The sequence below is a fragment of the Manis javanica genome, chromosome 4, assembly GCF_040802235.1.
Source record: "Manis javanica isolate MJ-LG chromosome 4, MJ_LKY, whole genome shotgun sequence".
NCBI lineage: Eukaryota > Metazoa > Chordata > Mammalia > Pholidota > Manidae > Manis > Manis javanica.
Window position 1 is genome coordinate 117,692,648 of NC_133159.1, and position 25,985 is coordinate 117,718,632.

General features: G+C 40.2%; 2 long non-coding RNA genes across 5 annotated transcripts; both read right to left on the reverse strand.

The window, feature by feature from the left end:
* Nucleotides 1-887: 887 nt before the first annotated feature.
* On the reverse strand, nt 888-25,985 carry LOC140849011 (uncharacterized). 4 transcript variants are annotated; one of them, XR_012130442.1, is made up of 6 exons: nt 25,839-25,985; nt 25,682-25,749; nt 10,772-10,959; nt 8,069-8,288; nt 3,841-7,255; nt 888-1,023 (listed from the first exon to the last, which is right to left on the reverse strand). It is a non-coding gene; the product is annotated as an uncharacterized lncRNA (long non-coding RNA). The 4 variants fall into 4 exon arrangements; XR_012130441.1 differs by having other exon boundaries at nt 3,841-3,909; nt 25,682-25,985; XR_012130440.1 differs by having other exon boundaries at nt 25,682-25,985.
* LOC140849010 (uncharacterized) lies at nt 15,784-21,455 on the reverse strand. The gene is made up of 3 exons (XR_012130439.1): nt 21,110-21,455; nt 17,685-18,763; nt 15,784-17,288 (listed from the first exon to the last, which is right to left on the reverse strand). It is a non-coding gene; the product is annotated as an uncharacterized lncRNA (long non-coding RNA).

Consider the following 25,985-nt stretch of genomic DNA (forward strand, 5'->3'; position numbering starts at 1 on the left):
AAGTCACCCTTCAAAACCGGCAGGCCCTAGATCTGCTTACAGCCGAGAAGGGCGGCACCTGCGTCTTCCTCTGGGAAGAGTGCTGCTATTACATCAACGAATCTGGCATTGTAAAAACTGACATTACCAAACTCACCGACCTTGCCTCCAGTCTCCACTCTGCTTCCAATTCCAACCCATTCTCGTCAATACTAACAAACCCCCTCCTCACCTGGCTCTGGCCCATTGCAGGCCCCATAATAATCATTCTTCTCGCCTGTCTCTTCTTACCCTGTATAATAAAGTTCATCAAATCCCAAGTCAGAAAAATCTCTAATCAAGCTTTCAACCAGCTTTTACTCAGGAACTACCAGCTTCTGGCCACAGAAGATCCCTCACCCTCACGTGACCTCCTCACCACATGCTGAGATGGACCCCTCTCTCCACTGGAAACTGTTCCTGGAAACAATAGCCGCAGACGCCTGGCTCCTGACACCCATATCCTCTTGGCCAACCTATGGTTACAGGGAACCTTCATTGATTTCCAAACCTGAAGAAGTCCACATCTACTCGTCCTTACTGCGGGGAGTCCTATCAACCCTTTCCTCCCAATCCTCAAGCCCTCACTCCCTTCTCCGCCCCTGTTCAGCAGGAAGCAGCCAGAGAGAAAGCAACATCCACAAACCCATAGAGGAGAAAGGGGGGAATGAAGGGTCCCCACCAGTAAGATGGCAAACTTCCGGCTTCTCTTTGGGGTCCTCAGTTCCCGCCGGCGCCACCTGAAGCCCAATCACCTCTCGCTCCCCTCCCAATCCCAGCACCTAGCCAACAGCCACCAGCCCCGTAGAAGTGACACCTCAATCAATTCATGCCCCTTCCTATATAACCCAGCACCTTTCCCTAATAAAGCGGAACTCTCCGGTGAATTGCTGCTATGTGTCGCTCCTTTCCTTTCAGGCTTGACTTGTGGTCGCAAGGTGCTTCTCTCTGGTGGGAGACACCGTGTCTTCCTCTCCTCCATTACCAGTCCTCCAGCTGATTCTGCTAAATAAACCCAATACAAGGGATTTATTTATCCTGTTCTTTTCCAAGATAGTGGTTTCCCTCAAGCAGTGGGCATGTATCAGTTAAGACTGCCTGCCCTGCCTTCAGACAGGCTGTTGGGTTATTGTCTGATTACCAGAGAATATGTTAGGAATTTTATTTCTCAACTCTCTGCTTTTAAAAATGGAATCTTAGCCTAAAGATGGAGTCCCTCCTGTTCTTACTATACTGCTTGTACCTCAGCATCTTTCCGCAGGGGCCAGGAAAGTTAATCACGATGTTTCTCCCATGTCCCTGCCCGGCTTCACCAGGATCACAAGATTTGTTTTCAAGATTTATAGTCTTTCATTACATTTAGGTCTATGATCCATCTTGAGCTTATATGTACAGTGGGAGATAAAATTAATCTTGTTTTTATTTATTATTTATTTTGCATCTGGAGATCTAATTGCTCTAGCACCATTCATTTAAGACAATCTATTTCCCACTGAATTTCCCTGGTGCCTTTGGTGGAAACTGGTTAATAAATGGGAAGACCTGTTTCTGGACTCTCTTCTGTACCATTGACCTGGGGAATGTCTATCCTTATGCTAGCACTACACTGTTTTGATTATTGTGCCTTTGCTGGGATTTTAATAGTGATTGTGTTGAATCTATAGATCAATTTCGGGAGAACCCCACCTTAAACATTGAGTACTTCAATCCATAAGCATGGTATTTCTCCATATAGACAAATTAATAATTTTTTTATTATTCTTATTTAAGGTAGTTTAGGGGCCAGAATGTATGATTTATTGAATTGTAACTTTATGTTTTTAGTCCTCACTACAACAGATGTCTAATAATTAACTTTCAGTTTTATTTTTTATTTCAATGTATCAAAACAGACTAGAGTTTCCTCTTCCTCTGGAAACACCTTGTTTCTTAGTGTCTGAGGTTTCTCTGGAGTCATGCTGGGGGGGCCTGAATCCCCACCCTTCCTCCTTGATGACTGGACTTTACTGTCGCGTGCCCCGTCCTCGCCGGCAAGAACATCACGCAACAACAGCAGGATTCTTCTGCAGAAAGCTTTATTCTTCAGCTCTTTGTGAAACAAATGAGTTGGGCAGGACCCAGAGGGGAAGGAGAGGCTTGCTTATATAGTTCTCATGCTCTGACCTGGTTGGTGCGGCTCCATATGCCTTATTAGCATATCAATTTGGTGGGTCTCATTGGTCCTTATGCCAAGGCGCAATTAGCATGTAGTTTAGTGGTGTGGGATGATTTGTCATTAGGAAGTTCGGGGCCTTCCGGCTGCCCTGCATTGGGCGCTATTTTCTGAGTGCGGCTGCCAACACTTTACAGATTCTACTTCTTAACCCCAGTACTGGGGATAGAGCGCTTTAAACCTTTCTTTCTTCTATCACGCCCCAAATACCCATCCATCAATCTCACGTGTTCACTCTTCTTTGTTCTGGAATGCACCCAGGGACTGGAAACAGGGCAGGCCCTCCCAGGGAGCCAGATAAAGGCTGCAGCTACTGAAGCCAGAAGCAGATGTGTCTCCTTGCATAAGGGACTGACTGCACCAATAGGGTCCCTGGCTCTTGGTGGTGTCCACTGGTACCTAAGGGACAATATTTGTGTATGGAAGGACTCATGGGAGCAACCTAAGTGTCCATCAGTAGGTGAATGGATAAAGAAGATGTGGTACATATACACAATGGAATATTATTTGGCCATAAGAAGAAAACAAATCCTACCATTTGCAACAACATGGATGGAGCTAGAGGGTATTATGCTCAGTGAAATAAGCCATGGGAGAAAGACAAGTACCAAATGATTGCACTCATTTGTGGAGTATAAGAACAAAGAAAAAACTGAAGGAACAAAACAGCAGCAGACTCAAAGAACCCAAGAATGGACTAGCAGTTACCAAAAGGAAAGGGACAGGGGAGGGAGGGGGAGGGAAGGGGAAGGAGGGATAAGGGGATTAAGGGGCATTATGATTAGCACACATAATGTAGGGGGGGCACAGGGAAGGCAGTATAGCACAAAGACAAGTAGTGACTCTGTAGCATCTTACTACGCTGATGGGCAGTGACTGTAATGGGGTATATGGTGGGATTTGATAATGGGAAGAATCTAATAACCACAATGTTGCAAATGTAATTGTATACTAATGATACCAAAAATAAACAAATAAATAAAGGGAAGAGCAGTCCAAGAAAAAGGAATAGCCCTGAGACCAGCCTGAGCTTGGGAGATGGCAGGAAGGCTGTCAAGGCAGGATTACAATGACTGGAGGGGATGTGGAGCAGGTTGAAGTTGAGAGGAAGGCATGCATTGACCATGCTGGGCCTGTAGGCCCCCTGGAAGGAATCTGGATTTTATTCTAGGGATAAAGGAAGCAGAGGTGTGGCAGGCAGTGAGTGATATCATTTGAGTCCCTGGATTCTCCACCTATGGAACATGCCCATGCTAGTTTGCTGTGCTTGGCTTGGGCCTCGGAGGCCTGAATGCAGAACAGGCATCAGAAAAACCATCTTCTACATGGCTAGGGAACCCAACGGTGGTGAGATAGGAGCTCTCCCAAGAAACAGTAACACCTCAAAGCCAGTGGCTACATATATGGGTATCAGCCTGCACTGGAGCTCTGTCTGAGCTAGGGGGTTTGAACCTTAACCTTGGCCTCCTGGTGAATCCAACTCAACATCCTACCCAAGGAAAACATCCCCCATCCTCACCAGCTGGGGCTGACCACATCCTTTATGTCACCATTGTTTCTTATAAGCTCCTCTATTAAAGAATTTCTCATATGGTATTGGAGTTACTTACATGTTTTTTACTTAACTGGATACAGGGCTACTTCAGGACAGGAACCGAGTCATTGAACTCTGCTGTGTGCTGAAAACAGAGATCACTGGTTAGATATTTGCATGGGGTGCAATTGAGGACAATCTTTAATACCTAAGGGCATTTGGACTTGTTCCTGAAGCAATTCTTTGCTGTCCCATTATTAATAGACTGCTTCTGAGACACAGTATTGATGGTGGATTGGCCAGAGGGCATGTGACCCATCTATTTGTCCAGATATTTTCCCCTTGTTCCAAGCCACACTATCTGAGATTTTTGGACAAATTTGAGTTGGACACTCACAGAACATCTGGGCACAAGTCTATATCAAGGACCAGGATCAGAAACAGCCATAGTAAAATTATTTCTTTCTTTTCAGCTGAGATACAGTTGAGAAACAACATTGTGTAAGATTAAGGCATACACCATGATGATTTACAATAACTAAGATAATTTAAGATCTACTCTCTCAGCAGCTTTCAAGTATACCATAGTGTTGTTAACTGTTGTCACCATGCCCTACATTAGATCCTCAGAACATATTCAGCAAATTGTAGTAAAATTCCTGGTATTCTTCACTTGAGGGAGGCAATGGGGGTGCTTATCAATTCATCACAGATCATACTCTTTGTAAGAACTATACAAGGTGTTTCTCTCAGTAGTAGTTCTGTGTCTCCTAACCAAATAAATTTGTACCTTAAGGATAGTGCGGTGTGTGTCTAATCATGTTTCCCTCTTTGCCTAGGCCACATAGGTAGCTTAATGCTAGCTTTGCAGCCTGTATCTAGTAATTGGGAAGGACCCCTGGAGACAGCAGAGGCACTAAGACTTCAGGCTCTAAAGCCAGGCAATGGTGGCTTTAAAATCTCACTTCTACTTCCTAGCCATGTGCCTGTGGGCCACTTCTTAATTTTCTTCCAAGTATTTGTAAGATGGGCATAAGCACATTTACCTTGGTCTGTGATTTTGTTGGAGGGACTAAGGGGCACAGGGCTGAGCCTGGGCTGGCCCTACGATCATCACCACAGCCACCGTCACCTTGGTTTTATGCTCAGCAGGCCCGTGTGCTCCCGTTCCCCTTGCCTTTGGTATTTTATGGTCCCTAAGAAACACACAGTTTTTCTACTCCAGAATTGTGTACATTGTCTAGTTAGTTGTTTTTAATCTGCTATACATACCCTACAGATAAGAGTCTCTGGAAAACTTGCCATAGTAATAAGCATCTGGGAGGTTTTCCATCAACACAGTGTAGCAAGGGAGCATGTGTGTCTGGCAGGATTAGGAAACATGGGAAAGGTGTGTGTCCTGCTGGAGGCATTCATTACTTAAGGTAACCCCTGGTCATCACAGGTTCCTTCTACTGTCTTCTCACACATGCTCTGACAACATATTTGTTTGGATTCAAAGGCAGCACTTAATTCCAAAGCAATTAAGAAATCTTTTTAGCTTCCACTTAGGGTTAAATAAATTAAAACAGAGCATATCTATTAGGGTGACACTAATTTAATTAGTCTCTAAACTTGGTTATTGTATCTTCATATTTTATAAAAGGAAGACTCTGATATTTATGCTTAAAAAAATGTTTTAAGTCAGCTTACTTTTACAAACCTTCCTGACCCCTGAGGACTTACCTGAGCTATCTCAGGGACTGCTCTGCCAGATGTTTATCTAATTTAATTTTTTTTTATAGCTTTACTGAAGTGTAAATTATGCATAGTAAATTGCATGCACTTAAAATACATAACCTGATATTTGGATATATGCTTGTATCTGTGAAACCACTACCAAAATCAAGATAAGCATTCCCCTCACCCCCGCTGAGTTTTTCCTGCCTCTTATAATCCATCCCACCTCATTTCTTCTCCCTGCGTCCATCCCCAAGGGACCACTGATCTACTTTCTCTCTTAACAGATTAGTTTGCGTTTTCTAAAATTTTATGTGCAATCGAATCATACAGTAGGTACTCTTTTTTGTCTGGTTTCTTTCACTCAGCATAATTAGTCTGGAATTTGCCTATGTTGTGTATTGACAATTCATTTCTTTGTATTGCTGAGTAGTAGTATTCCATTGTATGGATATATCACAACTTTTTATCATATGAACTTACTATGTAATTGATTATGTCTCTGTCCAAACTGGCTGGGGGAAGAAAAAAAACCAAAACACTAAACCTATGGCCCACCTCTAGCAAAAGGACAGGCTTCAAAGCCAGCATTCTGTGTACTCATCTCATTCCTAACTTTTTTTTCTTCTTTTGTTAAAAGTACCCCCATCAGAACAAGATCCAATTCAAAAAGACATATGCACCCCTACATTTATCACAGCACTATTTACAACAGCCAAGATAAGGAAGTAACCTAAGTGTTCATCAGTAGATGAATGTATAAAGAAAAGGTGATACATATACACAGTGGAATATTACTCAGCCATAAGAAGAAAACAAATCCTACCATTTGCAACAACATGGATGGAGCTAGAGGGTATTATGCTCAGTGAAATAAGCCAGGCAGAGAAAGACAAGTAACAACTGATTTCACTCATTTGTGGAGTATAACAACAAAGCAAAACTGAAGCAACAAAATAGCAGCAGAATCAGAGACTCCAAGAAGGGGCTAGTGGTTACCAAAGGGGAGGGATTGGGGAGGGAGAAGGGGATTAAGGGGCACTATAATTAGCACATACAATATAGGTAGGTCACGGGGAAGGCAGTACAGTGTGGAGAAGACAAGTAGTGACTCTAGCATCTTACTACACTGATGGACAGTGACTGCAATGAGGTGGGGGGGGAATACCTGATATGGGTGCAATGGTATGGGTGAGTGTTGAAACCACAACATTGCTCATGTGAAACCTTCATAAGATTGTATATCAATGATCCCTTAATTTAAAAAAATAGTACCCCCATCCACTTGTGTTTAATTTTACTTTGTTATATTATATGTATTTAAGTCAGTGGCCTTGGATTTTTTCTGGAACGAGGACCAAGCACAAGTGAACAGTGTTCTGGTTTTATGAGTTCCTTCCTCCTCCTTTCTTTAGGGATGCTGCATTTTGTTGACTTGCTCCATTTACAGGTGTTCATCATATCCTGTTTGGGCAGCTGCCGCCATCTCTGGAGTGCTGGTCTCCAAACTCATCCTCCACTGCTTACCTGCTATGATGTCACCAAGTGATCAATCTGCAGCAGAAATCTGATCATGTCATCCCAATGCAGAATACGTACAAGAAGAATCCAAAGTCCTTAGCCCAGCAAGGCAGGTCCTTCATTAGTCATTCATTCTTTCAACAAATATTTGCTAAGTGTTGACCATGTACCAGGTTCTGTGCTGGCTAGCTAAGTGCACAGGTATGGTGATAAACCAGAGATGTAGCCTGAATCCTCATGGAATTTATATTCTAGTGGGGGAGACAAAGAGATGACTAACCATGTAAGTAGTATAATTATGGATGGGATAAACATGACATTGTTATGAAAGAAATAACTAGGTGCTATGACTGAGTCCCAGGAACAGGGGTGGATGTCAGAGAGGGCCTTTCTGAGCAGGTGACAACATTTACACCGTGCAAAATGTGAGGTGGAAATGGCCCCAGGTAGAATTCCAGATAAAGGAACCATCAAGTGCACAGGACAGAAGTGGGAAAAGGCCTGGATGGCCTGCATGGCTGGAGGGAGGTAGTTTGTTGGAGAGTTGAGCTCTGCCTGCTTCTCCAGCCTTACTTCCCAAACCACAGGCTCACATGCAGTCACCCTAAATCCCAGACATGCATAGTACCCACTCTTTCTTCAACACCCTGTACCTTCACAACATGTGAATGTACTTAGTGCCACTGAATTGTACACTTAAAAATTAAGATAGAAATTTAATGTCTTCTACCACAATTTAAAAAATAAATTAAAATAAAAATTTTAAATGCTTTCAGTAGCTTTGCTCATAACAGTGAAAAACTAGGTACACCCTGTTAGACTGTGGTATCGTCACAGCAGAACACTACATATCAGCTAACACAGTTGAACTTCATCTACTGCCTACTCATCAACACAACTAATCTCAAAAAAATACTAAAAGAAAAAGAGGAAGTATAGAGTGATTATATAAAATATGACATCATTTACATAAAGTCTAAAAACTTGTGTCTCTGTCCATTCTTACTGCTCTATTAGAATACCATTGACTGAGTGGTTTAGAACAACAGAAATTTATTTCTTACAGTTTTAGAGGCTAGAAGTCCAGTCTGCTGGCAGAGTCAGTGTACAGTGATGGCATGCTCCCTGATTCCCAGATGGCTGTATTCTCACTGTGTCCTCACATGGGGCAGGAGGGCCTTCTATAAGGGTACCAATCCCATTCTTTAGGGCTCTGCTTTCATGGCTGAGTCATCTCCAAAAGGCTCCTTTCAAATACCATCACAATGGGGATTAGGTTTCAACCTGAATTTGTGGTGGGAGAGCAACAATTTATATCAACATGTAATATTTGTGTTTAAACATAAATGTATAGAGTTAGCTTTAAAAGATGCCTAGCATTGATAAATATCAAATTCAGCATTGTATACTTCTAAAAAGGGAAAGAAAGGACTAGGATCAAAAAGGGAATACTTAAAAAAAAAAAAAAAAAAAACACAGTTCCATATATCTGGTCATCAGATTTTTGACAAAGGTGCAAAAGCAATTCAGTGGAGGAAGCTTAGTGTTTGCATTGTGCTGGAGCAACTGGACTTCCAAACAGCAAAAAAGGACCTCAATTTAACTGACACCTTATACAAAAATTAACTCAAAATGGATCACAGATTTAAGTGTAGAGAAAACACAAGCAAAGACCTTTGGGACTTAGGGCTAGATTAAGAGTTCTTAGACATGACACCAAAAGCACAATCCATTAAAGAAAAGTACCAATAAACTGGATTTCATTAAAATTTTTTAATTTTGCCTGTAAATAATGCTATTAAGAGAAAATAGAGAATTGGGGAACTGGAGGTCTTAGGAGGTTTACAGGGTCGATGTGGTAGAAACAGAGTAGAAAGCAAGGTAGAAGGGTGAAAGGCTGGACTCCAAGAGTGGAATACTAGGGTTTAAGAGTTTAGTCAGCTCCAGGTGAGGTCAAGGTTCATTGCTGAGAGGAAATGGAGGTAAAGGTTGAAAAGATCAGGAGAGTGTGGTGTAAGAAAGGGTGTTGAGACTTCATCAAAATAAGAAAACTTTTGTATTTCAAAAGACACCATCAAGAAAACGAAGACAACTCATAGAAGGAGAGAAAATATTTGCAAACATATCTAAGAACTTGTCTAGAGAATATGCAGAGCTCTCAAAACTCTCAATAGTTTAAAGCCAAACACTTATAATCTCAGAATCAATTGCTCTTTGTGTCTTTCAAAGTGTTGGAGAGGAAGAAATATCCTCTACCCCTCAAGGTTCTGTTGGTCTAAGAATCAAATTGACATGAGACAGATTAACAGGAGAAAAAAATCAAAGTTTAATTATATACCTATGGGGAAGTCATAGACATAGGCTCCAAAAACAGGTAGAATGAGGTACATATGTCATCCTGAACCAAGGAGAAGGGGGTAGGGGTCTGAGACTTCAGAGGAAAAGGGAAGTAATTCACAGGATTTGAAAGTAAATGTTTGGTAAGCAACTGTTTGATGGGCCACAGAGAAATGATGGTGCACAGAGAGGGATTTTAAGGGGCTTGGCCACACCCCTCCCTGTCTACCACATCTAGGTCACATTACAATACAGCTATCTATGCTCTCCTCCTGGAGCAGTTTCTCCATCTAAATTCTTTTTATTCAGTTAGGGAATAGGGAAGGGCAGAGTATCCTCCCAAGTATTCTGGGCCTTGATGGTTTGCAGCTCAAAATAATCTACATGTCACAATGGAACATCGTGGGGCAGCCTGGCCTTGGTCCCGACCTGTCCCTCCTCTGAAACTTCCCGGATAGTTTCACATTAAAAATTGAGGTGATGAATGGTCCATCTTATTAAATCATTTTAGGTCAGTTCAGCTGAGTGATGATGCAGGCATGTTCCCACAATCAAGCCTACAGTTCAAGTTAATCAGGTATTAAATAAGAGACATTTCTATGGAAACAAAAGAGAAACAAAGATTAATGGTTGGAGCAAATTATAAATCCAGTACCCAAGTTCTGGGTACAGCAACAAGGGGACTTCTAGATGTCAGTCCTGAAGAACCTTTGGGCAGTCAGACAGAATGAGTACAGGAAGGGGCTGCCTAACACTTTCCTTGGTTTGTGGTTCAGATGTGTCTGGCAATCCTTCTGAGTGGCCCCTATAGCAACAAGCAGAAAGATCGTTGAAACATGGGCTGTTGTGGTGATTTCTCTGAAGTTCATATCAAGATCTTCACCTTCAGTTTGCGCAGCTTCAGGAAAAAGGGCAGTTTTAGTTCTAAATGATTCCAGGTCACAAGGATGAGAGAAAAACTGAAAACATTATTTTGGAGAATAGGAACCAGACAGTGGAGGAAACTAGAAGAATTCAGGATTGAGTCCAGTATACAAGGAACAGTATTAGAATCAAACATCCATAAAAGTGCCTATTAAAATGTCATTTTTCTCTTAAAATCACCTTCATATTTATTACAGGTGGGCATATTAAGACTAATTTGTAACATAAGTTTAGGTTCAAAACACTTGGCCTGATTACTAACATAAGTGCAACAAGAAGAACGATTGCTCAAACAGGCTCTTCTAAATGTGCCTTGCTAGAACTTTTCATAAGGAATTTCAGATTGAACTTTTAAAGGCCTCTGAAGGCCAGGAAGTCCAGCCAAAGGACTTGTCATCACATTTTATCTCCAATGCCTATAAATTTGTATGAACTTCCATCTACTTGAGGTCCCCAAGATATTCTGAGGTTCCTGTGCCTGCCAGGAAGTGACTTTGCTTACTCACCTGGTAAGGCTGCTGGGAACCCCGTAACCAAGGTACCAGGCCAGTTCTTCCAAGGGGCTTATTGGCTCCATCAAGTTAACCTTAGTTCCTTAAAGCTGTCTGGTCATATCTGAGTTTATGCACGTCTCTCTGGAATATGACATTCCAGTTAAAGCCTTGGTAATATAACCAATGTTTCCAATTGTGTCCTGTTACACAAGGAGAATGGATTCTTATTGAATGTATGTAAATAAACATGTTGCCATAAAATATAAAAATACTCACTGACAGTTTCCAAAATCTGGAGGGATCAGACAGAAAAAGATAAAGGCATAATTTGCAAATTGTTGTAAGTCATAAAAGCTTAAGAAAAAGCTTCCTTAAACCTGGAAAAACAATGTCTCAAACAAAAGTCATACAAATTAAAATCATCTCCCTCAGTTCATTTAGTCCCATGTTATCAAATCTTGTTCTGCTTGAATCCAGTTTTTCCACTAGTTCCAGAGTAAACCAGTAACTGTCAATAAATGACAAAAGACTTAAAAATTGCAATGGTTAAATAATGCAATTGACAAGGAAATTTGGTTATTTCCATAATATTCAACATTTCAATAACTATAATTATAAGCGATAACATTCCAGGACATATCAGACTTCTAGGAGTTTCAAACAATTTCTAGAACAGATTTTAATAACATTTTTCCACACCAATATAATCTAAGGTTTAGCATCACATATTTGACAATGCCTCCCATATGATTTAAGAAACTAAAATAGATGAAAGTTTAATTTCATTTAATGTCTCTCTTTTGTAAGAAAATTCTGACATGTTCCAGAGGCTCTCTGGAAAATCTCAGTGTTAGAGATAAAAAGGACTTTTAGAGTTTGGTTTGGGGATGTTGTCAAAAATATCAAAAGGTTTGAACTAAATAGGATTACAAATCATTATGACATCAATACATAATCATTTAACCAAAGCTGAGGCAGGGCAAGGACATGGGACAAGCATCATGATTAACTTTTCCTGCCTATGATGAAAAATGTCAAGATATAAACAGTATATAGTAAGAACAGGAGGGACCCCATCTAAAGGCTAAGATTCCATTTTAAACACCAGGGAGTTAAGAGGTAACATTCCTAACAGATTATATGCTAATCAGCCAATAACCTAACTTAAGGCAGGGCACACAGTCCTAACTGATATGTTCCCAGTGCTTGAGGGTAATCACTATCATGGTGAAGAACAGGATCAGTAAATTCCTTGTGTTAAGTTTATCTTACAGAATTATCTAGAGGACTGACTGGATGGTGACACAATGTCTCTCACTGGAGAGACATCATGAGACCATAAGTCAAGCCTGTGTTCAGCAAACACCTTCCCACTCCCACCCCCACTCCCACCCTTTACCCCATTCTTGAAATCCTTAAAAGACAGAATCCTAAACCCTTAAGCATGCCTCCTCTCAGGTTGCCCACACTCGCCTTTCTTCTAGTGTGTACTTTTTGCCTTAAAGACTTCTCACTGCTCAACTTAACTGCATTTTGTCTCTGCACTCTTCCAGTGGTAAGCATCTATTACTTTGCTATTTCATTCAATCTTCTAGACGTAAGCACAAATCTTAAGAGATCTCTCTTTCTCTCTCCTGCTTCAGACAAGTAGGGAAAGTCTACTGAGATCTCTGATCTGGCTTCCAACAGATCCCTGATTTGTTGCCTGGGTGACCCAGACAGGACTGCAGCTATACAATCATGCTCTTAAGCAACCTTCTGGAAAATCTTTCTTTGCCTTTGGGAAGTTCTCAGAAATTAATCTCACTCCATCCAGTGCTCTGCAGCTTCCCCAAATCCTGGGGTGGTAGGGACTCAGTCCCCATGCCATGCAGATTCAGTTGGACACTGGGCACCAAGTGACCCTAGCTTTAGGAGTTAGCAAAAGATTTGCCCTATGCTGAGCAGGAATTCATTGAACTTCCCTTTCCTCTCTGCTCTTCCTTGCTCTCTGCTGCCTGCAAAGCAGCTGCCATTCCCTGCTACTCTCCCTTTAATGAATTCCTTCCTTACCTATAATTCCTTCCTTACCTATACTTGCCCGACCTGTTCGAGAATTCTTCCTTCTCCAGAGTCAAAAACCCTCCCCTGTTCAAGTTGAAGTTTCACCTAGCATGCAGAGACCTCCCCAGATGCAGCTGCCCTACAACAAAGTGACAGTAAAAGACTTCAAAGGCAAAAATATGTTATATGGTTGTTAGCAAGACTTAGCTCTTTTAACATTAAGATTTTGTTTTCTTAAGTACTCAAAGAACTGATAAAAAAAATTAGAACATCTTTTACAATCTCTTGGTAATTTAAAAGTGGATCAAATCATCAGCTAGAGGTAAGCTATGTGTGTAATTCTTTGTGGTATGGATTCCCTCTCATCTCATTAAAAAATAAAAATAAAAAAAGCAGACCAAGCAAGGAAACTTTGCCCTTTTAATAAAGAGAAAACAAAACTGTAATCTTGTGGTGTACTCGATATTAAAACTCCTTTAATCTCAGACAGCTTGACCACATTAAATTCCTTTTCACAAGTCTTCTACAACTTTTTATATTCAGATTTTGTCCTAACAGTCTTCCCTCTTTAAATAACCAGCGCCTCACCTTTAAGACAAAAAAACTTCTTTACCCTTAACAAAACTCATTTCCATCCTTTGTACCTTCTTTTACTTAGCACACATCCTATTTTCCTGCATATGGAGATATTTCCCTTCTTATTTCAAGTAGCCTTAATTAGAATTAAAACCCTTAGAAACCTCAATTTTCAGTTAAAACTAAGTAAGCAATTGTGTTAGGCAGGAAAATAGGTATGAGAGGGGTGGGAAGAGAATAAGGCCAGGAAAAAGCCCACTAAAAAGATGCAGTTAATCAGTTAAAGCTCAAAAAGCCAGGAGCAACTTAGCCTGGAATGTTTGAATATTCCCCAGATAAAAGAGGGTACCTCAGCATAGCCCATGTCTTCATTGTGTTAATCATGCAGGCCCAGCTTATTTTTTAACTTTACCTATATGCTGTGTTTTTTTTCTCCTTCAGCCCTAATCAAGTAGTTTGCAACCTAAGCAACTAACTTAGCATGCAGGCCCAGCCATAAGCAATAAAAAAAAGGCAGGAAGGATTCCATCTTACAAATAAGATTGCATTTTAATACCCAGTAAGTTAAGAAGTAAGATTCTTAACTTACTCTTTAGTAAACAGACAATAACTCAGCCCACCTTGGGGGCTGGGCAGGCAAGCTTCTTGATACATGCTCAGACCAAGAATATCCCAGGGAGAAATCAGAACAGGAAGTTCCTTGTGTTAAATTAATTCTAAGTATTCAAAGACCACATAAAAGGTCTACACCCCCAGCCCTTGGTCACACTCCTGAAGAATCCTTAAAAGGGGGAACCCCCAACCTTTCGGGGTGCTCCTCTCTCTAAGGTTGTCTGCACTTTCTAAGTGTGTAACCTTTTAATCTTAAACTTTCTCTCTCCAAACGTTCAGGGCGTCTCTCCTCCTTGAGGTGGCCTGTACTTTTCCCTCAAGTAACTTTAAATAAAACTTTTACTCTGCTTCACTACTGTGTCTCTGCCCTTTAAGGGCACAAGGACCTTGTTGCAGTGGGGACAAGGACCAAGGAAAATATACAACGCTCCCCCAATAATTGTAATGTTACACTAGCATTCTTTAGATTGGCAAATTCATGAATACGTTTCATAATTTCTAGAAACATGTGCTTCTTCACAGTACAATCTTTCAAAAATGCACAAAATATATTTACTAACAGACCCAAATTATCTTTAGTTTCTCTGTAATAAGGAAGCCACAAGTAGATAAACCTATGTTTAGTAAGTAATGTTTCATTGTTTTATCTTACTTGGAAATGACCTAGAAATTAAGAAATGAACTAAATATTCAAAGATTTTAACAACTTTAACATAACAAAACTTTGTTTCACGTTACCAAAAAGATTTAAGTTGACATATCGTAATTATTGCTACACACATTTAATTGTTCTCAACAACCATGCCTAGATTACCTATAAAAACTTTGTTAGACATCAAAGTCAGACATTCTCAATTTTTTTGGAAAGATTTAACAGATAACATCAACTAATATGACTTTTAAGTAAACCTAGGCAGAATAAGAAGTTTTGATTCTAATGCTTGTAACTCTAAAGACATGTTGTGAGAAACACACTCACTGGTCCAAATTCAATAAGTGGGCACGGAGACAAAGAGAACAGCGGAGTAAGGCTTTAATGATGGTCTTGCAAGATCAGGTGTCCGGTGAGCAGACACACCTGGGGAGTTTGGCGCCAATAATTTATCTCCTAGTGCGCGAGTCCCTCCCCTGGTTCCTCATTAGCTGAGTACTACAGGGTTCACAGTCTTCCCCGGATGTCGCCTAAGCCCGTTATATCTTTCCTTTACATTTGTCTTATTCTTATTGGTAGGTTTAAAAAACTCAGAGGTATAGCCAGGCCTTATCAATTCCCCCACCCCCACTCTCAGCCCGAGCAGCTTCCACCACGTGGCCCTTTGTTAATACCTTACTGTTAAAATGTTTAAACATCCTAGTGGGAATAAATTACATTTAGGTTTCATACTCTTTCCTAACAATGTCTATTTTAATTAAACCGAAGTTAAATTAGTTTTAATTTACCAAAGATGATCTAGACTACGTGAACTTGAAAAACATGTGTGTTATTTTCTATCAGAATTTGAGAGTTTTGGAATGCCTAATTCTTACAAACGCTTGTCTTTAATTTTAGCATTATCATCCGGAGGTAGAAAAATATCTCCCACTTATAACAAAGGAGACATATACAGACAAACATACAAACAGCTGCAAACAAAGATTTGTGAAGATTATATTTACCCAATTTCTAATTTCTAAATACTTGTTTCTTTCAGTTTTTTTCCCCCTCTGATGAGAAACTTTCCCCTGAAGTTTGTATGTTAAAGTGTTGGATTCCCCTGAGGAAGGCGCCGCCCCAAATCACTCACCAAAGACGTTTCTTGATGCAACAAGCAAGAGGAATTTATTCAGAAGCCAACTAGTTAGGGTCCAAGTCTGCCCGTCGCAGCGGGTCTCAACGAGGACCCTGAGTACTTACAACTAAGTGGTTATATAGGATTTTCTGAGGCATTTAGCCCTAGAGATTTACCATGGTTACAGATTATGTTGTAGTAACAAGATAACAATACTACATAGCAAGATAACAATACTACAAAGGCAGTAATTTTTCAAACCTACGATTTCTGAGTTGGTGCCACGTCCTGGGGGTGTAGCAAGGTAGGGTCAGCTTTTATGTTTAACTAACCGAAAGGTTAGCGCTGCCAGCAGTCATGATTGATTAACTTGTTTTTCCAGAGGAGTTACCTGGTTTCAGTTGTTCCCTCTGAGTCATATATCAGAATGGCTTTTTGGGCTTCAAGATGGCTACTCTTAGGCTAACATTTCTCAGGGAGGTTGGGGTCCTACATTCCCCACTTCTTTTTCTGAACATTCTAATCATGGAATGTTGGTTTCTTCTTGATGTGTGAGGGTATGATACTGTTGTCTCAGCATTAGCACCTGCACAGCACTTACTCTTTCTCTAATAAAGGTTATTACTCGATTTAAAATGCAGGGACCTAAGGTGAGGAGCAATATAAAAATAAGCAGGGGTCCTGTCAAGGTGGATATTAGAGTTGTAAGCCATGGGGATCTAGAGAACCAGGATTCAAACAGGCTCTGGTTAGCTTCTCGTTCTCGCTTTCGCTGATCTAATCTTTCTCTTAATTTAGACATTGAGTCTCTTACTACTCCAGTATGGTCTGCATAGAAGCAGCACTCTTCCTTTAGAGCTGCACACAATCCACTTTCTTTTAGAAATAGTAAATCTAACCCTCATCTATTTTGCAGCACTACTTCAGAGAGAGAGGTTAGGGACTTTTCAAGTTTAGAAATAGACTGTTCTATAGTTCTCAAATCTTCATCGATAGCTATTCTTAGTCTTTCATAATGTTGGTTTTCTTTGTATAATTGCAGCTGCCCCTGGTCCTACTCCGGCTGGGACTCTTACTCTTAGTAATACAGCTAGAGTGAGTGAGACTGGCTCTCTTTTATACCTTAGTTTAGGTTCTAATTCTGCCACGAATGATAAGTCATCATGATACATTAGTCTGGGTACTAACTGGACCATGATACAGAAATCACGGGAGGAGTTGAAGGCAGAAGTAGAGACACATGGGGTCTCTCTAGTGTTACAAGCCCACCATCCCTTGGGAGGAGGGATTAAATACCTGTTTTTACCAGGGAAGGCTATGGGTATGGTCTCATTCTTTCTTCTACAGATAGAGACTCTAGCTGCTGCTAGGGAAAAGGGGCGATGACCGCTCTGGCTGCTTCGTGCTGAGAAGGGGGCGCAGTAAAGGGTGCAGCTAGGTCTCCATCACTGGTCAGTTGAGAGGGCTTCAGAAGGCTGGCGCTTCTATTCTGGGTTTCATTTTTATTACTATTTGCAGTTTTGTGGCTTCTAGGCAAGATAAAACAAATTGTGTTATTAGGTTATGTAGCAACATCTGAGTTAGATTTTTTATTCTGGAAGGAGGCTACATTATTGAAACGATACTTCTCTCTAAAATCACTCTCATTTTTACTAGAAGTAACTAGGTTAAGAAAATAATTAACAGCTGGCTTGATTATTTGCACAGGTGCAGCAAGAAGAGCAATTGATTACACAGGCTCTTTTAAATATGCTTTGCTGGAACTTTTTGTAAGGAATTTCAGATTGAACTTTTAAAGGCCTTTTGAGGCCAGACAGCCAAGCCAGACTTGCCATCAGGCTTTGCCTGTAGTACCTGTAGATTTGGATGAATTCTTCTCTTCTCGAGGTCTCTGCACCTGCCAGGAAGTGACTTTCTTTACTCACCTGGTAAGGCTGCTGGGAACTCTGTAAGCAAGGTACCAGGCCAGTTCTTCTAAGGGGCTTTGTTGGCTTTATAAAGTCAATCTTAGTTCTTTAAAGTTGTTCACATCTGAGTCTATGCACATGTCTCTCAGGTACGACATTCCAGTCAAAGCCCTGGTAGTATAACCAGTGTTCTTAAGTAGTCTTCTCACAAGGAAAGCAGATTCTTATTGAACTCGTGCAAATAAACATACTGCCATGGAATATAAAAACAGTCACTGAAAGTTTTTAAACTCTGGAGGGATCAAGTAGAGAGAAGGATGTTTCAATTCTGCTCATAAAGATAGTCATTTACTAAACTGTTGTCAGTTTAAGAGAACAAGGTTAAAACATTTTACTAGCAACATTTGAAACAAAAAGACACAAAATCATTTTCTTTAGTTTATGTAATCTTATGTAACTAATACCTGTTCTGCTGAAATCTAGTTCTTTACCAGTTTAGGGATAATACTATAAATGACAAAAGACTTACAAATGACAATGGTTAAAGATCTGATGAGAGCTTACTGTAAAACAGTTGACATAAGGAAATTCTGATATTTCTGTAATACAAAACATTCAGTAACAAAGTTTAGCATCATTCTCTTTGACAGTGCTTTCCTGGTAAATAAATATATATATATCAGATAAATAAGCCAAATTAGTCAAATACTTTCTCTAGTGAGAAAAAATTCTTCTGACATGTTCCAGGGGCCCTCTGGAAAATATCAGAGTTAACTAGAGGTAAAAGCACCTTTTTGCATTTAATTTTTTTAGAACTATCATTACACATTTATTGTCTATATACTCAGCACAGTAAACAAGATATCTTAAAAAGTGGGGCAGCAGGGGAGATTGCTGCTGTCAATTTTTAAAGACAACATACAGAAAGTCAAACTAATTTTAGGTTACTAAGCATTCTTGAGAGAGTGGTAGCAGATGGTAGATTCTTCTGCTTTCATCTTCAGGAGGGGAAAAAAGCTACAATAAGAATTCATATTTAGCTGAAAGAACTGTCTAAACTCAAGGCAGAGTATAATATCACCAGGCATACAAAAGACCTGTTAGAGATACATACAAAGAATGAATATGGCTATAGTTAAATTCAACTTAAAAGTTTAAGCAGAATCTCAAATTTAAATGTCTCTTTCTTTCACACAGATATTCAGATATGACCAGAAATATGATTTGAGATGAAAGAGGTCAGGCATTTTACTTCTTCATTTAGGGACTGAGAAATGATGACCTTTGGCTTACAATCAATAGCTTACAAACAGTGAAAATAATAAGAACATAACTCAGCATAAGTGTCTAAGACCAGATACAAAAAAGCAGAGAAAGTGCTTAAGTTTACAGGTCTTCCCTGAAAGCTTCAAGAATGTTTTACTCTTTAATAGTAGATATAAGCTGCTATGCAAATTCTATTAAAAGCTCTAAGATTATTTGCATTAAAAAATATGGAGAGTCCCCCATGTTTTTTTTTTAAAACATACAGCATATAAATTAAACAAGAAGACCTGGTGGTTCTCAAAAAATCTATTACAACTTTTCTCAAAAGTGGTCACACGTTCGTCTATCTAAACCTTTACAGTGAAACCTGTTTTTCTGGGAGAAACATAATCTTGTCCAGATTCTACAGTTTAATAAATTTTGGTTTGTTAACTAAGTGCATTTAATCAGCTGAAAAAAGCTTTGTTACTATTCTGCTTAGGAATTCAATTTTTCAGGCCATGCAATCATTTTTAATAACAAAATATTTCAAAGGCAAATAAAGGTTATACAGTTGTTAACAAACTTTAGCTTTTAGTCCCTTTAACATTACGATTTCATGGCAACTCACTGAGACTTTAAGCATGAGAAACTGCTGTGATCTTTCAACATTAAGAGCAGACTAACAGTTAAAGAAAACTGTTTAACTGGAAACGAGATTTTAATTTTGCTGTGCACTTGATATCAAGACTCACTTGCTTTAATTTCACTAGGCACGACTATATCTGTAAGAATATAGTAATTTATTCTTCATTTGCCCCATGGTCCCAAGCACATAAGCCGGTGAGAATTATGCCTGGGCTTGCCTGCGGATTGACTGGGTTTATCTCACTTTATCTCTAAACATCTTAACCCTCCCCCCAAAGCAACAGGCTGAGCGGATCTTCCACAACAAAAGGCACCAGGCTGTTTTCTCTCTTTGTCTCTCTTTAAATAAATAGCTGTACTTTAGAACAAAGTTACTTTCTTTTACTTTCAACGAAACGAATTTCCATTCTTTACACTTTCTCTCATTAAAACATACATCTCCCAGCATAGAGAAATGCCCTATCACTTTAAGCAGTTCTAACCAGAACTCAAAACTATTAGAAACTTCAAGCTCCAGTGAACACTGAGAAGCAGGACACTGCAAACTGTCAAACCAACATTTCCTAGACTGACAAACTTACGAACACATTCTACAATTTCTGCAACCATGAGCTTCACAGCACAATCTCCCAGAAAACACAGAGCACATCTTCTCAACTTAACAAAACTCTAAGGCCTTAAGTTACTACAAAGATTCTCAGGCTGCAGGTAGGCATACACACTGCAACACACAGTTAAAAAGGTGTTCACTTGCCACACTTATCCAGTTCACCTGCCTGCAACAACTATGCTAGCCTACTCACAAGACCCCCACTGAACACTAGACAAAGCCAAGCTTCTAAGCATTCTATTCTTAAAAGATTTAGCAGATAACATGACTCAAATGACTCTAGGTAAACTCAGGCAGCCGACAACTACCAGGACATGCCCGCCTCAGGCAAACTCAAATTAGCATTAATGCTTAACACTTTTTTATCAGGTTTTCTGGAAGTTTTAGAACACTCAATTTTCACAAGCGCTTGTCTTTAAATCAATTTCATTAATACTATCCGGAGGTAGAAAGATATATTCATTTACACACTTAGGGGGTTGTCTGAGTCTGTCCCATTGTCAGTATAACAATTATTAGGCACATGAAAGACACAAAAAACAGAGACACACACAGATTAGACACACAGCGGCCGCTTTTTGTTTTTTCTCAGATTTTCAAACAGAAACCGAAAGGAATCAGAGGGTTGATATTCCTGGCGCCTGAAAATCAACCCTATCTCATCAGATTCACCTTGCCAGAAAAACAGACGGGAGGCTACCAGGCGTCCCTGGCCTCCCAACCTCCCCGAGGCGTCCCCCAGGGTTGCAGCCTGCGGTGCTCCTAGTACGTCTACCGACCGCAGTCTCGACCCCTTTACGGGATCGGGACAGCTGCCAGACAGTGGGTACCCCTTTTCAGAATTCTGACCGGTCTCACTGAAAAACAGAAGACAGAACACAGACAACTCAAGGCGCCACTAATACAGAACACAGACAACTCAAGGCGCCACTAATCTTACCTCTTCCTCCAAGAGCGACTTCGGGAGTGAAGCGGGGTGAACGCATGATCCCGGACGAGCCCCCAAATGTTGGATTCCCCTGAGGAAGGCGCCGCCCCAAATCACTCACCAAAGACGTTTCTTGATGCAACAAGCAAGAGGAATTTATTCAGAAGCCAACTAGTTAGGGTCCAAGTCTGCCCGTCGCAGCGGGTCTCAACGAGGACCCTGAGTACTTACAACTAAGTGGTTATATAGGATTTTCTGAGGCATTTAGCCCTAGAGATTTACCATGGTTACAGATTATGTTGTAGTAACAAGATAACAATACTACATAGCAAGATAACAATACTACAAAGGCAGTAATTTTTCAAACCTACGATTTCTGAGTTGGTGCCACGTCCTGGGGGTGTAGCAAGGTAGGGTCAGCTTTTATGTTTAACTAACCGAAAGGTTAGCGCTGCCAGCAGTCATGATTGATTAACTTGTTTTTCCAGAGGAGTTACCTGGTTTCAGTTGTTCCCTCTGAGTCATATATCAGAATGGCTTTTTGGGCTTCAAGATGGCTACTCTTAGGCTAACATTTCTCAGGGAGGTTGGGGTCCTACAAAAGATCCTAGAGAAGATGGGGGTAGAAAATTTACATCACAAAAGCACAGAAAGAGTAAGCTGTCTTTCAAGGTTGAGTCCTGGAGACCAGACATATTTGCCTATTAACATACACCTGTGGCAATATTTAAATGTTTCCTTTCCTCAATTCCAAGACAGTCCTATTTCCAAATGTCTGAATTTCTAAATAATATTTAGAAGCATTTTAAGATGAATGGGCAAAGCCTGGATCTTTAGATAGAGCTAACCCAGGCTTTGAATTGTTTTTACACTCCCCATCCCTGGTCTTGTAAAGACTCAGTTTGTGTAACAAGCACTGATAAATCCATTCACCTGTGCTGAAATGTATCCTTTCTGTGAGGGCACATTTTGTTTAGGGGAGAAAAAGCTAAAAGAAATTATATCAGTATCTCAATCAGTTTCCACTTTGACCAAAAATGCTTCCAAGGTTAGAGTTCCACTGGGACAAACAGTTCTCTGTCAATATTAAACAACCACATGGGCCTAAGACGAATCCTCAAAAGTGGCTGCAAAAGATACAACATCTAGAGTTACTACCAAAGATAACCAAAGAAAAAACCAACAACAGGTGTGTGCCAGGCAAGCAGAAAGCCAAGGAAATGAGCAAGAAGGCAAAAGCTATTCCAAAATCCAGGTCTGGATTTTCAAAGGAAGAGGCATCATAAAATTCCATTTGCCTCCTCTGTCAGCCCTGGGACATGCCTTCTGTTGATCTTCTGCAAGAGGGCCTACCAGAAAAATTTATATAAACTGCTTCCCCTTTAAGGGGGTTTAAGTAGTCCCTAATCTTTTTAATTCCTCTCTAAATTTGATAGGATTTTCTGAAAGTGGAGATTAAAGTATTTTTATAATTAAAAATTTTTGCTGCTATTTAAGGTATATGAAATTTTTTTTCTCAGTGGAGGTCTAGGTTATATTTGCAAAGGACATTGTATGGGAATTCTGAAGCCGGTAGCACCTGATTATAGAGCCCTGGAAGGTGGGAGCAAAGCAAGCCTTAACTGCCAATCTTAGAAGCTTGTTAAATTAATTTCCTAGTTTACAGCATTTACATGAGTAATCTGTATTCTTTGGGTCTGGAGATTCGATCTAAGTATCCCTTATACACCTATAGCAAAAGGAAGTTAAAACAGGCATATGGGGCCAGATTTTAAGTGGAATTTATATTGGATATGGCATTAAATTTTTTTTCAAGCCTAATTTCAGTTCTTCTATCTCGTCAAGGGAATCCCTAAGACTTCTTGTTACAATTGAGAGCTCTCCAAGGCTTAAACTAAGGACCTAGGAGATGTCCCAGGAGGACACAGATGATGCAGCCCCCATGATCCATAAAGTTCATTCCCATAAGAAAGCAAAGACACTTCATGGCCCAGGCAGTAAGAATGGTGGCTCTGGTGACAGACCCGCTAATCTGTGACACCAGGCAGGCAATACTGGAATGGGACTTTTCCAGCCCTAACAAAACACCAAGATTGAGATGACAAAAGTCCCCTACGGTTTGGGACCTCTTACAGCAAACTCCCCTGAGAGCTGGCACAGTTGGACAAAGAACAAGTTTTAGGATCCAGTCTGTGGCACTGCCCGCCAGATGCACCCTCAGGGTGGCAGAGACCAGAGACAGTACATCCTCACTGGTCACAAAGCCAAGCTCTCAAGACGTGTAACAAGATAACAGGAAAGCTTACATGCATTTAATAGCTTTAGCCAAGTCTTGGGCCTTCTTGGAGGCCAAACTAATACCTAGGAGGGACATGCTGTGGGGTCGGGGACTGTGTGGTGTTTTACAGTATGCCTTGTTAAATGGAAATTTTCTTAAGGTTGGCAGGTGGCCTAGTGTCCATCTAACTTCTTCCGTGACCAACTCACCTGGTCATGGGAGTCTTCTTGAGGTGGCAAACCCTCTAACAGCTCTTAACTGCTTGCCTGGTGCCCACCAGTTCTGCAGCTCTGGCTTCCAAGTTGTCCTTAAGCAACAGCCTTGACCTCATGTACACATTTACAGATGACATAAAAGGCACAAAGAAAACCAAAGATGGTTTCTGGGAGGAACTGGATCAGCAAAAAACAAGAGTTCTCAACCTAATCTACCAAGAGTCACCAGGCCCAAGGAACTAGTTCCACAATATTTTCTCCTGCTAATTCAAATTTAAAAAGAAGACTCCTACCATTCTTGCTACATCAGACCCTGCAGAGAGAGATTCCAGGAGGTTGACAAGGTAAGAAATCTTACCTTCTGCCAGCTGCAGTCACGTGTTCCAGGATCTCTCAGCTACAGTGGCCTCAGAGTGAGCAATGTTCAGAGAGTTGAAATATCCTGCTAATTGTACCAAATGCAGGGGAGGAAGAAATTTCCTCTACCCCTCGAGGTTCTTTTAGCTGATTTAAGAATCATATTGACTTGAGACAGATTAACAGAAGAAAAAAACAAAGTTTAATTACATATGTTCAGGGAAACCACAGACATGGGTTCCAAAGACAGTCAGGGAGAACGAAGTACATACACCATCCTGAATCAAAGGTGACAGGTCTCTTCTCTGTCTCTGACCCGCAGATGAGGGAAGAGACACGATTGTTCTTTGAAGACTTGACCAGCCAGGGGACTCAAGGCATGACAGCGCAAGAGTGGTGCCGAGTGGTGCTCTCATATTTATTGATGAAATGGTTGTTAACAACAATATTGGGGTTTCTATGCACAATCATTAATTAAGTCTAACTCTCAACAGTTTCATCTTCTGAAGGATAATGAACAAATCCTCACGGTGAACGAACACAGAAACTCTTTCTGTATTGGTTACTGTTTCTGTCTTGACTACAATCATGAACCATAAACAAACCATCAAGGCAGATGTGACTATACATATGATTTTTATACTTTATATATAAATTCCATATAAATTCCCACAAAAGGAAAGAGGGAAGGGTCTGAGACTTCAAAGAAAAGAGAAGTAATTCACAAGAATATGAAAAGAGTAAATGTTTGAGAAAGAACTTGATGGGCCACACAGAAATGATGGTGCACAGAGAAGAATTTTAACAGTCTTAGCCACATCCCTCCCTGTTTACCCCGCCTAGTTCACCTTATAACACAGCTATGGGGTTGGGGAGGGAAGTCAAAGTATCCTCCGGAGTCTTTTGGGCCTTGATGGCTTTCAGCTCAAAATAATCTGCGTGTCACAATGGCACATCTTGGTGAGGCCTGATGTTGGTCCCTTACAAAAGGAACTGCCTAGACAAAAAACATTTGCCTACAGAGATTATATAACTATTGTGTTTTTTGCTTTGTATTTTTGTGCCTAAGGCTGTTACAAAGTTGGGTTTTTTTGACGAACAAAAGGGAATATTGCACTTCACTGAACAAATATTTATAGAACATAATGCCAAATACTGAACTAGGCTACCAAATTTCTGATCTTTGGATTTTGTCATTCTATTCCTTGTTTACAAATTATCTTTTACACTTTAGTACCAGGAATGATGTTATTACTAAAAGTTTCATTTCTAAACAGACCATAAGAAATTCATCCTGTTTATTGTACTAGGATAGCATGCTTCATCCTTCTAAAAACATTTTACTTTGTCAAGATTATTGAATGTCCCATTTTAGAAAAACTTTAAACCAGGAAGCTACATGACTTATTTAGTCCTGGCAACTGCTGGAACTCCCAGCAAAGTCATCCTGTCAGTCAGGAGATCTCCATTTTAGATCATTCTGCCAATCAACTTGTAGGACTCAGGAGAAGATGCTAGCTGGTTAAACAAGCTCAGACTTGCTCTTAACTTAACAAAATTGAAAAGTCATGCTTTGTAAAATAAACATTTCAACTCTAAGTCCAAAATTATCTTAATGAAAATTTTTGGTTTTGAAATTGTTTATTTTTAACTTGTGATTACTTAAGTAAGTAGATCTTACCTAGTTTTAGTTAATTTAACTTAAAACAGTCTAGGTGTTAATTCACCACATACCTGTCATGTTTTCTCCTTGCTAATCCAAATTTAGAGAAAAAGATTCACCATTCTTGCTTCATGCGACCCTGAAGAGATTCATTCATTGACATGGTTTCTTACAGTTATGCTTAGAAGTGTGATTTAATAACTAACGACTTTTCTAAGTAATACCTACCTAATTTGTATTAACGTGTAAACCTTTAGACCACTTCTTACTAAGGATAGCTGGAATTACGTGACAAATAGCCATTTACAAGTTTATTTACATCCCCACCTCCATGACTCTACAAAGGGCCTTGCGGCACCGAGATCCAATCACCCG